Here is a 6000-nt window from a genome sequence, read left to right as displayed (position 1 = left end):
TTACATCCTTTAATATGATCACTAATAGACCCATGTAATTTAACATTTAGATTTATTTATTATGTCCATATATGAGTAGTCGTCATGATCCTAAACATGATATCAAAACTATTTGTCACTATAAAACTCTCAAACCAATATTTAAATACTTCTTATGAGCTCCTTTGGTACACTTCATATATGATTAATAAAACAATAAAATCATTTATAATTTTTCATCTTCTATCGACCATCAATCTTAAATCTTTCTATTGTAATTTTTCATTCAAATCAATGAAAGTGAACCGCTCTCGACTCGCACAAACCAAATTATTCCATCAACAAGGTACAACATAATTTTACTATAGTCAATATCTTAATGTAATTATGATTAGAATTACAATATACAAATAAACAGATAAATAATCAAAATATATTTAAATATGTTCTACACATGATAAAATTTATATACGAAAATCTTGATTAGGAATCTACACGTGCAGGTACTAAACCTGGGATTTCAAATAATGGGTAAAGGCGCGTGGAGAGGTAAATCGAGCAAAAGAATCTCGTATTCCACGATCTCGCCACGTGTATATATTAAAAAAGCTTTATTTTTTATAAATTTCATTGCGATAAACAGAAAAATAAAAAGAGAGGCAAAGAAGGATCGTCCCCACCCTTCCTCTCAAGGACCACATGCGTGTCAGTAAAATAAGGTCCTTCAACTACTCGTGTCTTCTAATCATTGGTCCACGTTACCCCACTCCCACATTTTCAAAGCCATCACCACGTGTTACTTTCAACGGATCTTATCAAACGGACGGTTGAAGATCAGCTTCTCTAAATTCACTAAATCGACGTCACACCAACTGTACGTGTCGGTCCATCTTGCCAAACGGTGACGGGCAGTCTGCCCGTATTCAGATTGTGGCCCCCAGGTGGATATTAGACCTCTCCGAAACTCACACTACAAAAGATCCCTTCTTTGCCTTTTTCATGGGTCCTTTCATTTCCAATTCAAATCTCTAGAAGGAGAAGAAAAATTCTCTTGATTTGAAACTGTTACAAAAAGAAATCTCTGAAATGGCCGGAGTTTGCTGTGGAGTTGTTGCCGAGAGTGAATCAGCAGCTGCCGTTGAACAAACCTCGAAATCTTCCCGTCGCCGGAGAATGGACATTCTTCCGTTAAAATTAGTCTCCGACGCCTCCGGTTCAACGTCGTTGGAAAACGGTAAAAAACGTAAGAAGCTGGATCTCGATCTCGTACTCCCGGCTTCTCCTCGCGACTGTCATAACGCGATTGAAAACTCGGATGCTAACAAGCTTAACGGAAATCATGAAATTAATGAAGGTTTAAATTGTAACGGAACAGTAGGTTTAGAGAATGGAACGGGGCAGACGAAGTTCGGTTTGACTTCTGTTTGTGGAAGGCGGCGGGATATGGAAGATGCTGTTTCGATTCATCCGTCGTTGTGTAAACTGAGCTGTAAAGCTGAAATCTCGTCGGATATTCACTTTTTTGGCGTGTTTGACGGCCATGGCTGCTCTCATGTACTGAACAAAAACGAATCTCCTTTTGACTTGAAAATTGAAACTAATACGTTAGATTTGAATATAGTTTTACTTAAATGGATTTCTGTTATCTTTTTAGGTTGCGATGAAGTGCAGGGATCGGTTTCATGAGATAATTAAAGAAGAAATCGAAGCTTGCGGCGGAGGAAAGACGGTGGACTGGAAGCTAACGATGGAGCGAAGCTTTGATAAGATGGATAAAGAAGTTCAAGAATCGACGGTTGTCGCAGAAAAGAATTCAAACTGCCGATGCGAACTCCAAGCTCCACAGTGCGACGCCGTCGGATCCACTGCCGTGGTAGCTATTGTCACCGGATAAGATTATCGTTGCCAACTGCGGTGATTCACGCGCCGTCTTGTGCCGAAATGGCACCGCTCAACCCCTCTCCGACGATCACAAGGTGTTAATTTTTTTTTATTAATTTAAGCACAAAATGTTAAATTAAAAAAATCATAAATCTATCATAAATTTAATTTTTGATACTTTTAATGATCACAGCCGGATCGACCCGACGAACTGCTCCGAATCGAAGAAGCCGGTGGCCGAGTTATTTACTGGGATGGTCCTCGAGTTCTTGGTGTATTAGCCATGTCGAGAGCAGTTGGTAGGTTTCAAAAAATTAATGAAGTAATTTCCTTTTATTCTTAATTTCAATCTAATTTTTATTTGTGTTTTTAATTATTAGGTGATAATACTTGAAGCCGTTCGTCATACGGAGCCGGAGGTCACAATAACGGAGAGAACTAGCAAAGATGAATGTATAATATGGGAAGCGACGGATTATGGGACGTGGTAACAAACGAGACAGCTTGTGGAGTGGCGCGAATGTGTCTACGCGTGCAAAAGCCCGCGTCGCCACCAATATCTGCGGATATTGATGCGGCGGTGCGCGGCGGCGGCGGAGCCGATAGTTCCGACAAGGCGTGTTGGGATGCCTCCATTTTGTTAACCAAATTGGCCTTGGCTAGACATAGCACCGATAATGTCAGCGTTGTCGTTGTTGATTTGAAGAAAAATCAATAACTATAATTAAAATTTAATAAATAAATAAATAGGATTTTAGAGACTAATATTTTAACTGACAAAAAATATTAAATGAAACCAAATACTGTATTTTTTTTTCCTTCTCTTCCCAAATTGTTGGAAATTGTAAGATATTTTTAGCAAAATTAATTGCAAAATAGTTTATTAATTGCAAATTAATTCTCTTTTGGTTGATTTTTTTTTATATTATTTTAAAGATAAGATCGTAATGGATACAGTTAATTTATATTAGATTAGCGTTAAATGTCATTCGACGACTATGGGAGTCCATGCTTGACGAAATTAAGCTTTAATTAACTTTTATTAAATCATTGAATATACTTTTTTAATACTATGTTTAGTTCTTTGAATTGGACCCCTTTTAATTCTATACGCATCAAATCCCAAAAATATATGCATATATATATATATATATATATATTCAATTTATTATTAGATCAAGTATTACAATTATAGAATAATCTTTGTTTTTAATAGTAGGATTTGGGTTTTAAATTTATTAAAATGTTTATAATAGGAGGATCTGGGTTTTACATTTATTCAAATGTTTATAATAGTAGGATATGAGTTTTTAATTTATTTAAATGATGTAGACGAAAATTTAGTCTAAATAAGTTCTGACTCGTTTTAATTTTAAAAGATAAATTTTCTAAAAATTTAAAATAAAAATTAATGAATCGAATTGATTATTTAAAGAGATAACATCATACCGTTTCAAGTTTGAGTCGGATTAAATATTTTTAAAAAAAGTTTGAGTCGGATTAAATAATATTCTTTTAAAAGATAATATCAAATTGAACCATATTCAAATTTTAGATAAGAATTACTTTAAAATATTAATATTAGTAACCTTTATTATATATTTAAAAATAATAATTATAATATATCTCTATCAATATTTTTTACATAAAATCCCGTCACTTAATATTAGTGTGATTAAAATAAATAATTATAAAAAGCTAATATTGAAATTATATCCAAAATATAAATATCTATAATATGATAATATAATTAGATGGCCCACTCACATGGCTTGTACGATTGCCAAGACGTATCCTTGGTCGGCCACTTACTTTTTTCTTAATTTTTAATTTAGTTTTTTAAATAATTGAAATTCATTTAAAAATCAGTTATAAATTTTATCTCAATAATATGTACAATAAGTTTATTATTTGATACATAAAATTAAAATTTCTTATTTATTTAGAAAATAATTAAACAAAGACGATAATTAATTAAAACCATTTACTAAAATAAAAATATTATTAATATAGTAAATATTTATCTCTAAACAAAACTGGAATTAATATTCAAATCATCCACAAAAATAAATCAAAATATTATTTAAAATCTGACCCAAATTTTATTGGTGGACAACTTTACTTATCTTCGAAAATTTAACTTTTAACAAGATTCATGTATAATGAAACTTAGACTAAAATAAATCTGAAAAATGTTTGAAATAATTTACAAGGGGATAATACTTAAACTTAAGATAATATATATATAGATATATATTAACTTTTAATTACTGAAATTGATTGATTCATACCAAATCAAATATATATTTGAAGGAATGATAATATTATTGACATAACATTTTTGTTGACAATTCTATTATGCTGTATTTGAGTGAGGAATTTTGGACAACATAAATAGACTAAACGATGATGCATATAAATTATTGTGGGGAATATATTGTAGAATTTAATCCAAATCTCTACAGTATCAAATTCCTTCGACAATATATTTACTGTCATTTTTTTACCCAACTAATCAATTGTATGCCACTTTTGTTGTAGATTTTTTTTTTTAAATAGTGACTACTTAAGGGAGAAGAACGTAAATTTATTCCTAATGAATATTGAATCGACATCTTAGAAGAGACGTAAGTGTTAATTGAGAGTTTTAATCACATATTTCGGAGATTGTTGACTTTTGCTATAGATTCTTTAAAATTATATATTCGAGAATATTTAAATTCATAATATTTTTTTAGACTAAGAAATCGAGATGAATAACTAGATTCGTAAATTAAGTGAATGTTTTCAAAAAAATATAATCGACAATTTTTAAAATATTGACGATCTATTAATGATTTTTATAAATCCTAAATTTAATCTTAATCATATCTTTTTTGTGTTTAACCAACGACAGTCAGAGAATGGGAAAAAATATATAATCGACAATTTTTAAAATATTGTATATGATTAGAGAAATTTATTTAAATTAAAATCAATCAATATCATAATATTACAGATAATTATATTTGAATTTTATAAAAAAACTTAAATAAATATATTTGATTATACTTGACTTTGATAAAAAAATCTTTAAATAAAATAAAAATCTGTTTCTCAAACTGATTCTATTCACCTTTAATCTGATGTGATTCTTGTTTTCTTTCTTTCACTTAACTAGTGCAAATTTGGTGAACCTCGCCTGCCACATCAACAAAGACGTGTCCTAGAAAACATGTATGTGAAAAACACGGCTCCGTGACCAAAAGCGTACTACTTCCCCAAACATTTTTTTGGTATATTATTTACATAAATAATGAAAAATGATATTATTAATATAAAATTACTCAAAACCATTCTATCAAAATAAAGTACAAAAGATAAAATAAAAAATTATTACAAAACTAAGGATAAAGTACACAAATGATCCTTTAATTATAGGACACTACTTTGTTGAGTCTTATGATTATTAAAAGTTACAAAATGATCTCTAACTATAGGACGCTACTTTGTTGAGTCATTCGATTATTAAAAGTTACAAAATGATCCATTGAGAGAGTTGTCGAAGTCCTGCAAGATAAAAACTGATTTTTACTAAATTAACTTGTAGTAATAGTGAGATCATGTCAAATTCCAAGAGAGCTGAAATTAGAATCTTAATGTTAAAGCAATAAAAGTTAAATTTGGGGGTTGGTTTATTGAACTAAAATCAAGAAATAAAAATAAAAATAATAAAAATAAATTATTATCGAACTTCCAATTAAAATGTGTGTCCTTCATCTGACTGTAATTTTGATCATAGGCTTAAAAGATTTTAAAATCAAAGAATTAGTCACTTGCTCGGAACCATATCAAGTATGGTTCCCCTTTTATAATTGATAAGCCCACTCATTTGCAACAAGTGTTCAAATCAAATCTTACCATTACTGATAGCATTAGAATCGTGGGAACGACTAAAACAAAATCAATTGATTTCGTACCTTTATTTCCCTAACAAACACAAATTATGAGACTTACCCCTTGTTATTTGTGTCAATCGTTCATGGCCATTACGAATCACAAACTTATGAATAGCTATAGAAAACTCAATATTAAATTAAGGCGTCAATTTAATCAATATCAAGAATTCATAAAAATAACAACAAGAAATAAAGATTACTT

The 6000-nt window shown here is 30.3% G+C and overlaps 1 pseudogene; it reads left to right on the top strand.

Annotated features, from left to right (window-relative positions):
* The first annotated feature begins 1014 nt into the window (after window positions 1-1014).
* On the top strand, window positions 1015-2610 carry LOC120170111 (annotated as a pseudogene).
* Window positions 2611-6000: the final 3390 nt, after the last annotated feature.

The sequence above is a fragment of the Hibiscus syriacus genome, unplaced genomic scaffold (assembly GCF_006381635.1).
Source record: "Hibiscus syriacus cultivar Baekdansim isolate YM2019G1 unplaced genomic scaffold, ASM638163v2 tig00111772_pilon, whole genome shotgun sequence".
In the NCBI taxonomy this organism is placed as follows: Eukaryota; Viridiplantae; Streptophyta; class Magnoliopsida; order Malvales; family Malvaceae; genus Hibiscus; species Hibiscus syriacus.
This window is presented reverse-complemented; position numbering and strand designations above follow the sequence as displayed.